At 44.8% G+C, this 13473-nt stretch overlaps 1 pseudogene; it reads left to right on the top strand.

Annotated features, from left to right (window-relative positions):
- Positions 1-13473, top strand: part of LOC118384032 (protein lin-28 homolog A-like) — a 105180-nt pseudogene that overhangs the window by 16833 nt on the left and 74874 nt on the right.

The following is a 13473-nucleotide window of genomic DNA, read 5'->3' as shown; positions in this document are numbered from 1 at the left end:
CTTCCTCATGAAGCTGGTTGAGAGAATGCCAAGAGTGTTCAAAGCTGTCGTCAAGGCAAAGGGTGGTTACTTTAAATAATCTAATATCTAAAATATATAACACTTTTTTTGGTTACTACATTATTCCATATGTGTTATTTCATAGTTTGGATGTCTTCACTATTATTCAATGTAAAAATTGTACAAATAAAGATTAAACCCTTGAATGAGTAGGTGTCCTAACTTTTGTATTATACTGTATATATAGCAGAATATTGGGATGCGAACTCAAAATTGAATACATTTCAACCTATTACCATGTGTGCGAGATGGATACTTTTATTTTACAGTAGATTTGTTTAAGACTACCAATAAACATTTTGTGTGATCCTGATTTAGCCCACTACAGTAAAGCGTTAATGAACTCACAAACCAGACTTTTATGGAAGCACCCGCTTTCAATATATGTTGAATCCCTTTGTATCCACAGAGTTAGGATACGGATTAAAACACCCAGGTAACCACCCAGTTAAACACCGAGGGAATTATAGGTGAACAGAGCTGGTGACTGCAGATAGAGGACGTGGAGGTGGATGCATTTTTGTAAAGATTACTTCAGAGAGAACTGGATGTAATCAGTGATAGATGGTGTGATTTATAAAACATACTAAGGGGTATGTTTTTACATTAACTTTGGTTTGTACTGACTGCTTGGATGCAAAATTGTTGGTGATTCTGGGAAATATGACACCACATCACAAACATGCACTGTCAGGGATTTCCTCCTCTTCTTCCGAAGAGGAGAGGCGAAAAGGATCAGAGGACCAATATGCGGCGTGGTAAGTGTCCATGGTTCTTTTAATACGTAAATGTACACTACAAAACAATAAACATGGAAAACCTAAACAGTCCTATCTGGTACAGAGACAGGAACAATCACCCACAAACACAGTGAAACCCAGGCTACCTAAGTATGATTCTCAATCTGAGACAACTAATGACACCTGCCTCTGATTGAGAACCATACTAGGCAGAAACATAGAAATACCCCAAAACATAGAAAAACAAACATAAACTGCCCACCCAACTCACGCCATGACCATACTAAATAATGACAAAACAAAGGAAATAAAGGTCAGAACGTGACAGTAGTAGTACCCCCCCCCCCAAAGGTGCGGACTCCGGCCGCAAAACCTTAGACAATGTTGAAGTGGGGTCCGCGTAGGTTTAGTCCGCTTTATTGTCCGCCTCCGTGGCTTTCTAACCATGGCCACCCCTCTCAATGACCCCACTGGACAGAGGGGCAGCTCGAGACAGAGGGGCGGAAGCTCTGGACAGAGGGGCAGGGGCTCTGGCGCCTCAGACTCCGGCAGCAGCGCCAGACAGGCAGGTCCACCTGCAGGGAGGAGACAGACAGCCTGGTGCGTGGGGCTGCCACAGGAACCACCAGGCTGGGGAGACCTTCAGGAGGCTTGGTGTTAGGAGGCACCTGAAGGACCGGGCTGTGGGGGAGCACTGGAGCTCTGGTGCGCAACCTTGGCACCACTTCCCCATGCTGGACAACTACTCTAGCCCGGACCCTCCAGAGTGCAGGCACAGGTTGAACCGGGCTGTGGGTAAGCATGGGAGATCTAGTGCTTACTACACGCACCTCTCCCTTACGCTCCACTCCCACATTTGCCCGGCACGAGCGGAGCGCAGGCAGAGGACGCACTGCACCGTCCCAGCGCCCCGGAGACACAGCATGCAGAGCCGGCACAGGGTACACTGGACCAAAACTGCGTACCGACGACCAGACCCGCTGAGCAGGCACCATACGCCCTGGCTCGATGCCCACACTCGCATGGCACTTTCGGTGTGCTGCCCTATAGCGCACTGGGCTATGGGCACGTACTGCTGACACCGTGCGCTTAACCGCATAACACCGTGCCTGACCAGTAATGCGCTGCTTATAATAAGCACGAGGAGTGAGCTCAGGTCTGCTACCTGGCTTAGTACCACACCTCGTCTGCCCCCCACCCCAAAACATTTGGGGCTGCCTCTCGTACCTGTCGCACTGCCGTGCTGCCTCCTCTTATCGCTGCCTCCAGCTCTGCTTTGGGGCGGCGATATTCCCCAGCCTGTGCCCAGGGTCCCTCTCCGTTCAGTATCTCCTCCCATGTCCAGGAGTCCTGTGATGCTGGCCGCTGTTGCTGCTGCTGCTGCTGTCGTCGCTGTCTTTTACCACGCCGCTTGGTCCTTGGAAGGTGGGTGATTCTGTCAGGGATTTCCTCCTTTTCTTCCGAAGAGGAGAGGCGAAAAGGATCAGAGGACCAATATGCGGCGTGGTAAGTGTCCATGGTTCTTTTAATACGTAAATGTACACATGAACACTACAAAACAATAAAAATGGAAAACCTAAACAGTCCTATCTGGTACAGAGACAGGAACAATCACCCACAAACACACAGTGAAACCCAGGCTACCTAAGTATGATTCTCAATCAGAGACAACTAATGACACCTGCCTCTGATTGAGAACCATACTAGGCCGAAACATAGAAATACCCCAAAACATAGAAAAACAAACATAGACTGCCCACCCAACTCACGCCCTGACTATACTAAATAATGACAAAACAAATGAAATAAAGGTCAGAATGTGACATGCACACTCATATTCCCTGTGTGAAAATAAGTTGTGTACTGGCAGTATTTCAGTTCTGATCTTAGATCACTGTCACGCCCTAAGACCTCCCTCACTCACGGCTCCACTGTCACACATCACTACGCCGGGGTCCAGCAGGGCTGTCGGCACAAAACATAAGGCATTGACGTTTCAGCCTGCCCTCAGCCTCGCTTTCAACCTCCTTGTGTTTCTGCAGTGAAAAGTTCATTTCGTATTATTTTGTTCAGTGTGTGTCTCTCCCTCTGCTTCCCTCCTAGGAGTTCTCCTTCACTTTGAAAAATTAATAGAGTAATGTTCAAGAATTCTGAAGCTGCGTCAGAGAGATTTGGAAAGATTGTGATTTGTCCAATGATCAGAGGCTCAAGAGGAGATTTCTTCCCCTGATATCAACACCACCCAGACAGCAGTACATGATGTCAGTTTCATCAACGACAGGCCATGATTATTCCATTCAAATTAATTTTCTCTCTCCACAACACAACCTAGCAAAGCCAGACTCACACCAGGCAGACAATTGAAAAATGATTCGGACACTTAAAAAATGCATTGACTTGTTTTTCCCACATGTAAAAAAGCAAAATGCCTGGGGATAAAGTGGCTCGGCGAAAGGAGAGGCTTTTGTTCTGTTTTGTGCTGTTTCCCCAGAGATAGCACTCCTCGCATTCAGAGAAAGAGAGAAGGATGGCGAGGGAGAGAGAGGAAAACAGAGTGATTGAAAGGCTTAAGCACATAATGTGTTATTAAGGAGGGCAGAGTAGGAGGAGGATGACGAGGGTATTATTTAGAGACCCTCTCTGTCTCTCTCTCCTTCTCTCTCTCTCTCGCTCACTCTCACTCTCTCTCTTTCTAACTGTATGGAAGAAATTAGCCACACAAATGCCATAATCCTTTCCCCACAGTAAGTTTATTTTCTACAGGGGTGTAAAGTATTTAAGTAAAAATAAGTAATTTTTGGGGGTATCTGTACAAAACGTTACCTTTTTTATTTTACTACATTCCTAAAGAAAATAATGTACTTTGTACTCCATCCATTTTCCCTGACACCCAAAATTACTCGTTACATTTTGAATGCTTAGCAGGACAGGAAAATTATCAAATTCACACACTTATCAAGAGAACATCCCTGGTCGTTACTATTGCCTCTGATCAGGCGGACTCACTAAACACAAATGCTTCATTTGTAAATTATGTCTGAGTGTTGGAGTGTGCCCCTGGCTATCGGTAAATTTAAAAAAGCAAGAGAATAGTCTGATTTGCTTAATATAGGGAATTTGAAATGATTTCGACTTTTACTTTTACTTTCAATACTTAAGTGTATTTTAGCAATTACATTTATTTTTGATACTTAAATATATTTTTAACAAAATAATTTTGGGCTTTTACTCAAGTAGTATTTTACTGGGTGACTTTCACTTTTACTTGAGTCATTTTCTATTAAGGTATCTTTACTCTTACTCGAGTACAACAATTGGGTACTTTTACCACCACTGATTTTCTAAACACCTGTAACGACCTTCGTCGGTGGAATAGGGTGAGGACCAAGGTGCAGCGTGGTAAGTGTTCATGATTTTTAATACAATCAAAACTGAACACTAAACAAAATAACAACTAGGAAGAACGAACAAACGAAACAGTCCTGTCTAGTGATGAACCACAAAACAGAAAACAATCACCCACGAAACTCAATAGAAAACAGGCTCCCTAAATATGGTTCTCAATCAGGTACAACGATTGACAGCTGCCTCTGATTGAGAACCATACCAGGCCAAACACAGAAATAGCAAATCATAGAAAAACTAACATAGACAACCCACCCAAATCACGCCCTGACCATACTAAAACAAAGACATAAGAAAAGAACTAAGGTCAGAACGTGACAACACCTTCTGGTAACTGCAATACATTTGAACAGGGTTGAAATAATGGCCTTGGTGGAGTTGCCTTTGAAACTCTAATGTAATCTGAATGAATTGTGTCAGCACTGAATGTTTCCAGGTAAACAGTAGATGAAAACTTTGCAACAAGGTGAGTATGAAGATAAAAATGTAGGAAGGTTTTGGTAGAAAGGGAAGAACTGGAGGAAATTGTTATTGTTAGTCTGCCAAAGAGAATTCCAACACTTCACATACAATGTAGTATTGATTTGTTGGTGTGCATCAAACATGACACTCCTCCCATCAGCAGAGATAGTCTCATAGGCATAGATAGAGCCTAGAGCCAGGAAGGGCCTCCAAATCTTCTGTTAGTGCTAGTCAACAGTGAGTTTCTTACTCTGTAATGAGCGGGTGACCTTGGTAAAGACCAGTGAACTCAGGAGTGAGCCACGTAGGAGTTTAGTCAGAGCGTGAAGGCTTAAATGTTTAGCTACAGACACAATTCCCCTCGTCATAACCCTCACCTCTCGCACCAGCACTCATCAGCTACACTCTTCCTCTCTTCCTTCATCCCTCCATCCTCTCATTAGAGGAGACGAGACAGCATAGGCCCATGTAGGCGGTGGTGCTCAAGGCTAATAGAGCATTGTTCCAAAGGACTGATTATCTCCAACATCAGGCATCACTTGTTCTCTCCCGTCAACAACAGCACTTTCACCTTTCACTATATTGCTTTATTGTCTTAGTCAGATGCAGTGGATGATCTCCACTCTCTGCAATTAAGATGTTGGCTATTGTGTTACTGAGCAAACGTTAGGTTACACTGAGTGTACAAAACATTATGAACACCTGCTTTTCCAGTTAATAAAAAAAGACTGACCCGGTGAATCCAGGTGACAGCCATGATATCTTATTGATGTCACTTCTTAAATCCACTTCAATTAGTGTAGATGACGGGGACGAGACAGGTAAAGAAAATATTGAGACATGGATTGTGTATATGTGCCATTCAGAGGGGAAATGGGCAGGACAAAAGAATGAAGTGCCTTTGAACAGGGTATGTTAGTAAGCTCATCGAAATAAGAAACGTCCCTTATTCAGGACCCTGTTTTTCAAAGATAATTTGTAAAAAATACAAATAACTTCACAGATCTTCATTGTAAAGGGTTAAAACACTGTTTCCCATGCTTGTTCAATGAACCATAAACAATTAATGAACATGCACCTGTGGAACGGTTGTTAAGACACTAACAGCTTACAGACGGTATGCAATTAAGGTCACAGTTATGAAAACTTAGGACACGAAAGAGGCCTTTCTACTGACTCTGGAAAACGCCAAAAGAAAGATGCCCAGGGTCCCTGCTCATCTGCGTGAACGTGCCTTAGGCATGCAGCAAGGAGGCATGAGTACTGCAGATGTGGCCAGGGCAATAAATTCCAATATACATACTGTGAGAAGCCTAAGACAGTGCTACAAGGAGACAGGACGGACAGCTGATCATGCTCGCATTGGCAGATCACGTGTAACAACACCTGCACAGGATCGGTACATCCGAACATCACACCTGTGGGACAGGTACAGGATGGCAACAACAACTGCCCGAGTTACACCAGAAACACGCAATCCCTTCTCCAGTGCTCAGACTGTCCGCAATGTTGTAAGGCAGGTCCTCACCAGACATCACCGGCAACAATGTCGCCTATTGGCACAAACCCATCGTTGCTGGACCAGACAGGACTGGCTAAAAGTGCTTTCACTGACGAGTAGCAGTTTTGCCTCACCAGGGGGGATGGTCTGATTCACGTTTATTGTCGAAGGAATGAGTGTTACACCGAGGCCTGTACTCTGGAGGGAGATGGATTTGGAGGTGGAGGGTCTGTCATGGTCTGGGGGCGGTGTGTCACAGCATCATCGGACTGAGCTTGTTGTCATTGCAGGCAATCTCAACGCTATGCATTACAGGGAAGACATCCTCCTCCCTCATGTGGTACCCTTCCTGGAGGCTCATCCTGACATGACCCACCAGCACAACAATGCCACCAGCCATACTGCTCGTTCTGTGTGTGATTTCCTGCAAGACAGGAATGTCCGTGTTATGCCATGGCCAGCGAAGAGCCTGGATCTCAATCCCACTGAGCACATCTGGGACCTGTTGGTTCGGAGGGTGAGGGCTATAGCCATTCCCCACAGAAATGTCCGGGAACTTGCAGGTGGAAGAGTGGTTTAACATCTCACAGTAAGAACTGGCAAATCTAGTACAGTCCATGAGGAAGAGATGCACTGCAGTACTTAATGCAGCTGGTGGCCACACCAGATACTGACTGTTACTTTGTTCAGGGACACATAATTCCATTTCTGTTAGTCACATGTCTGTGGAACTTGTTCAGTTTATGTGTCAGTTTTTGAATCTTGTTATGCTCATACAATATTTACACATGTTAAGTTTGCTAAAAATAAACGCAGTTGACAGTTTCTTTTTTTGCTGAGTTTATATGCCAGGTGCAATGCTGTATGTCAAGAACTGCTGGGTTTTTCACGCTCAACAGTTTCCGGTGTGGGTCCACTACCCAAAGGACATCCAGGCAACTTGACACAACTATGGGAAGCATTGAAGTCCACATGGGCCAACATACCTGTAGAATGCTTTAGACACCTTGTAGAGTCCATGCTCCAACAAATGGATACTGTTCTGAGGGAAAAAGGGAGCGCAACTCATTATGAAGGTATTCCTAATGTTTTATACGCTCAGTGTATATCTATGCTACTGTAAAAAATACTTTAATTACTTTTGAGCTTTGAACTATTTTTCTTATAGAGATTAAGTTTGAGAAGAAAATCCCTTCAAGATGCAAAATCTAAGATAAAATAGTTGTTTCTGGAGATTGTAAGGTCGTGGACTGCATGTTATTTTTGTGGAGATGGATCATCGCTTCCTGTTCTGGCATTCCTTTTGCTTCATGGCAGCACACATTATTCTCAATAGTAACAAGAATGTGCTTCTCTCTCAATAAACCATCCAATACATCAACATGGTGTAAGGAAATGCTCCCTTATGAATCTTATGGAAATGTCATTATGTGAACATATACCCTCAGCAGGAAAGCCAGATGTTCATATCCTTACAAGTAAACCAACCTGTATTGGATAAGTGCCAGGGAAATCTCTCTATTGCGCTAAGAAATCACCTCTGTCTGCGTTATATGACCATCGAGGTTGACAGTTAAATAAACATGCGCTAGCCTCGCGTGATTCGTGTGTGGATCTGAGAAGATGCTATCGTTAGCACATCATACTGTTAAATATTTCCGTTTCAGACACAATGTTTGCGCTCGGGGACTTTGACTGATGGGGTGATTATGAGGCAGGCGATCTGTATGGAAGGTAACGTCTTCCTCACCAGATGGCAGGAGGCAAAACAGACACACATACACACACACACACATGCCTGCAGGTACTCAAATGCACCAATGCACACGCTCCCAGGCACTCATATGCACACGTGCACGCACTCTGACCCATACCCATACCGCACTGCTTTGCTTTATCTAGGCCAGGTCGCAGTTGTAAAAGAGAACTTGTTCTCAACTGGCCTACCTGGTTAAATAAAGGTGAAATAAAAAATTAAATAAAAAACCTGCAGACTTTGTGGATAGCCTTGCGGAGATTTTCTAAGCCTGTAGGGACTGACTGGGTAGAGAGACACCTTGGCGCTGCTGCAGACTTCCTGCATGGCATTGGATAGGCCCAAAGCCTCCTGCCATGCTACATTCTGATTGAGCACTGCCTCTTTCACTTTTAATGTCCCTGCAATCCATCAGTCTCCACATCTGTTCACTGTCTCCCTATCATCCTTCACACGTCACCACTTACCCATCACGCCCCGCGTCCCCACTCTCCCATCACACCCCACTTCCCCATGCATCCATCATGCCCCGCGTCCCCAATCTCTCATCACGGCCCACATCCCCACTCTCCCATCACATACCACATCCCCACTCTCCCGTCAGATACGACATCCCCACTCTCCAATCACACCACACGTCACCACTCTCACATCATTTTAATGATGTATTTATTTATTTATTTAATTAAGCAACATAGCTAACAAAATGATTATATCCATCGCAACTTGAAAATACAACTGACCCGACACAAAAAAACATAATTGCATTCCCTGAGCTAGGATAATGCCCATGAATTTAAAATGCATACAAAACAAAATATCAAATCAAAATGCATTTGCAATGCAGGATTGTGCATTTGTCATGGCATTCCCTAAGCTAACACATGGAGACAGACAGGGCAATAATTAATTCACACATTTTGCTTCCTACACGGCACCATACAAGCATTTATGCTACATATTTGACTGTAACCAATAAAATTGGATTTGATTTGATGATAAAGGCCAAAAGACTCACTGAAACAAAACACAATTCAAATGCACCAAGAGAGCGAATCCATTCATATTGTCACGCCCTGACCTTAGAGATCCTTTCATTTCTCTATTTGGTTAGGTCAGGGTGTGATTAGGGTGGGCATTTTAGTTTTTCGTTTCTATGTTGGCATGGTATGGTTCCCAATCAGAGGCAGCTGTCTATCGTTGTCTCTGATTGGGGATCATATTAAGGCAGCCTTTTCCCACCTGTGGTTTGTGGGATCTTATTTTTGTGTAGTGCCTGTGAGCACTCCATTACTTCACGTTTAGTTTGTTACTGTACTGTTTTGGTGAGTTTCAATAATTAAACATGTGGAACTCTACGCACACTGCGCCTTGGTCCATTTATTCTTCCAACAATCGTGACAGAAGATCCCACCTGCTTAGGAACAAGCAGCGTGTCCAGGAGGAGCAGACAGCCTGGACGTGGGAGGATATATTGGACGGGAAGGGATCCTGGACGTGGGAGGAAATCCTGGCCGGAAAGGATCGCCTTCCATCGGAGCAGACGGAAGCAGCGGAGGAGCAACAACAATGACACCGGGGTTCGCGGCCGCAAAGGAAGCCCGAGAGGCAGCCTCCAACCATTTTTTGGGGGAGGCACACGGGGAGGTTGGCAGAGCCAAGGTGGGAAGCAGAACCAACTCCCTGTACTCACTGTGTAGAGTTGGTCACCGTTCAGGTGCCATGTTTTCCGGTTCTACGCACCGTGTCTCCAGTGCGCTTCCACACCCGGGTGCATTCTGTGCCAGCTCCCCGCACTTGTCGTGCTAAAGTGGGTAACTGTCCAGGACGGGTTGTGCCGGCTCAGGGCTCCTGGTCTCCAGTACGCCTCCAGGGTCCAGTAAATCCTGCGCCGGATCTACGCACTGTGTCTCCAGTGCACCTTCTGTGACGACCCTCCCACTCTGTCTGCCGTATTCTCTCTGTTATTTCCTTATTAGGATGCTGGTGGGCGGAGTTGGGAGGGTCGTCAGCTACATGGGAAACACCTGGGCCCGGTGTCTCCCAGGATAAATACACCACTTCCCCATTCATGGAGGAGACTCTCTCCATGCAGACACCTTTATAGATTTGGTTGTTTTTCTTGGTGGTTTTTTGGTTGTTTGCTTTGGAACCTTTCAACACCCTGCATTATCACATTCATGCAAAACACTCACTTACACTACTGATTACAGACACCATTGTATATTATACTTAGTTACTTATTTAATAAATATATATTTTATTACTCCTTATCTCCACGTTGTCTCCCTTTTGTTATGGGCTTTGAGCCGGTTCGTGACACTTCACAGCCCAGTGCATCCTGTGCCAGCTCCCCGCGCTTGCCGTGCGAAGGTGTTCATTGGTCCAGAACTCGTTGTGCCAGCTCTATACTCCAGACCTCCAGTGATGATCCATGGCCCGAAGCCTCCAGTGATGATCCATGGCCCGGAGCCTCCAGTGATGATCCATAGCCCGGAGCCTCCAGTGATGATCCATGGCCCGGAGCCTCCAGAGACGATCCATGGCCCGGACGCTCCAGAGACGATCCATGGTCCGGAGCCTCCAGAGACGATTCATGGCCCGGAGCCTCCAGCGAGGGTTCCCAGTCCGGATCCTCCAGCGACAGTTCCCAGTCCGGAGTCCCCGGCAACAATCTATGGTTCGGAGTCCCCGGCGACAATCCACGGTCCAGAGTTTCCGGCGACGATCCACGGTCTGGTTCCTCCGGCGACGATTCACGGTCCGGAGCTTCCAGCGACGATCCACGGTCCTGAGCTTCCGGCGACGATCCACAGCCCGCTTCCTCTGGTGACGATCCACGGCCCGGTTCCTCTGGTGACGATCCACAGTCCGGAGCTTCCGGCGACGATTCCTGCACCAGAGGCACCACCTAAGCTGGCGGATCCTCGAGCGGAGTGGGGTCGACGTCCCGCACCGGAGCCGCCACCGAGGCTGGATTCCCAACCAGACCCTCCCCTACAGAGTCAGGTTTTGCGGCCAGAGTCCGCACATTTGGGGGGGGCTTCTGTCACGCCCTGACCTTAGAGATCCTTTAATTTCTCTATTTGGTTAGGTCAGGGTGTGATTAGGGTGGGCACTCTAGTTTTTCATTTCTATGTTGGCCTGGTATGGTTCCCAATCAGAGGCAGCTGATTGGGGATCATATTTAGGCAGCATTTCCCACCTGTTTGTGGGATCTTGTTTTTGTGTAGTGCCTGTGAGCACTACATTACATCACGTTTAGTTTGTTTCTGTATTGTTTCGGTGAGTTTCAATAATTAAACAGGTGGAACTCTACGCACACTGCGCCTTGGTCCATTTATTCTTCCAACGATCATGACACATATACAGTCAATGGAGTGAACAACGGTCAAAGCATTAGGCTTGTTTTCCTTTTTTTTTGGCAATTTCATGAAACTGTAGCTAAACACACTGGCTAGATAGAACACCAGAGCCAGGTAACAGCACACTGCTCAGCACCACACTATGAAGCAGGTTTGAGGAGTTGGCGAATTAACTTTGGTCAACTTTGAGTTCAACTCTGGATAGCCGGTCATACGTAAGTGGCTCTCAACTTTTTTTTCCAGGTTAATGTTTACGTCAACAAAACCTTCAGAATTAACCTGTAGGCTAACTCCACTCATCCTGAAATAATTACTGTGCCGCGGGTTGAGGACAAATTAAATAAATGTCGCAGAAATTGCATCATCATCCCCTTCGTTTGAGGAAGACGACTGATTAAATATTTTATTAATCACATTTTTTCTATAGTAATATTAAAATACCTATCACATTACACATTTGGTGATGACAGAATACATTTGAAAGTTCAGACACAGTAAAACTTTTGTATGACTTAATAAAATAATTGCATGGACATGTGGGGGAAAAGAGTGTTGGTGCATTGATAAGCACACCAAAGCACTTGAAAGACGACATTAACGATAGCAATAAAAGAAAACGGCATTTCCAATAGCCTATTTCACAGCATAGCCTGCTGAATTTGCAAGTTAACTTTTCTTTAATATTGATTTCGGCAGAGATGAAAATGTGCCACTGACTCGTCCATGGAATGATGGTTCAGCATTGTCTCTACAAATAGTTTGGCATTCAACTATCAATGTGCGACCTGCACACACAGTTACAAGCCTGCTTGAGTTAGCTTCAGCTGCATGATCAATATCTATCCACCTTCGTAGTATAGAAGTCTGAGCTGGAACGTGAAGCTAACTTAAGTTGGCTAGTTTTATAAAAGCCTGAGTAAATCTAGCTTCAATCACAGTATACTGTACCACTCAGGTTAACAAAAATGTTATATTCTCTGACTATACAAAAACATGCGAGCTTGAGGTGACAGGTGATTTGCTAAATGTAGGACTGCACACGGATCTTCATTTTTTTTAAACAGAAATTAAAGATAAAACTCTCCACTCGTGATCTCTCATTCCAACTGCATTTTTTCTCCCGTTCGTGCAGGTGGTGAAATAGCTGTGCAGATCAGTGAAATACACAGAACCAGCTGAGCTGTTTGACAATTCACTTACTTTGTAACTAGCTAGCTAGATACAGTAATATGTTCTAGCTAGCTAGCTAGCTATCAAGCTATCTGCAACATCTCAAGACATCAGTCAGGAAGTTAAAGCTTGGTCGCAAATGGGTGTTCCAAATGGACAATATGCCCAAGCATACTTCCAAAGTTGTTTCAAAATGGCTTAAGGTGAACAAAGTCAAGGTATTGGAGTGGCCATCGCAAAGCCTTGACCTCAGTTCTATAGAAGATTTGGGGGCAGAACTGAAAAAGTTTGCGTGAGCAAGGAGGCCTACAAACCTGACTCAGTTACACCAGGTCTGTCAGGAGTAATGGGCAAAAAATCACCCAACTTATTGTGGGAAGCTCATGGAAGGCTACCTGAAATGTTTTATCCAAGTTAAACAATTTAAAGGCAATGCTACCAAATACTACTTGAGTATATGTAAACTTCTGACCCACTGGGAATGTGATGAAAGAAATAAAAGCTTCTCTCATTCTCTCTACTATTATTCTGACATTTCACATTCTTAATGAGGTGGTAATCTTAACTGACATAAGACAAGGAATTGTTACTCTGATTAAATCTCAGGAATTGTGAAAAATGTTGTTTAAATATATTTGGCTAAGGTGTGTGTAAACTTCCGACTTCAACTGTATCAATTTGAATATCTGTATTTTCCTTGCACAAGATGTTTAGCTGCCTGGTCACATTTGTCTCTGTCACTCAAACAGTGTGCAGTGCTGCCACTACTACCTATGTCTTATGCTACCAAGGGGGAAATGTTTTCCCTTTTTCTCTAAAAAAGCGTACCCCCTTAATTCTACCACTGGGGATAACTCACAGTGTAATATATAACAATTTGGGAGTGCTAACAATCTGTCCAGCAACATATCTAACAATCTGTCCAGCAACATATCTAACAATCTGTCCAGCAACATATCTAACAATATGGCCAGCAACATATCTAACAATCTGTCCAGCAACATATCTAACAAT

Source organism: Oncorhynchus keta, chromosome 4 (genome assembly GCF_023373465.1).
Source record: "Oncorhynchus keta strain PuntledgeMale-10-30-2019 chromosome 4, Oket_V2, whole genome shotgun sequence".
NCBI lineage: Eukaryota > Metazoa > Chordata > Actinopteri > Salmoniformes > Salmonidae > Oncorhynchus > Oncorhynchus keta.
The sequence above is the reverse complement of the archived record's forward strand: the minus strand, read 5'-3'. Positions and strand labels throughout refer to the sequence as shown.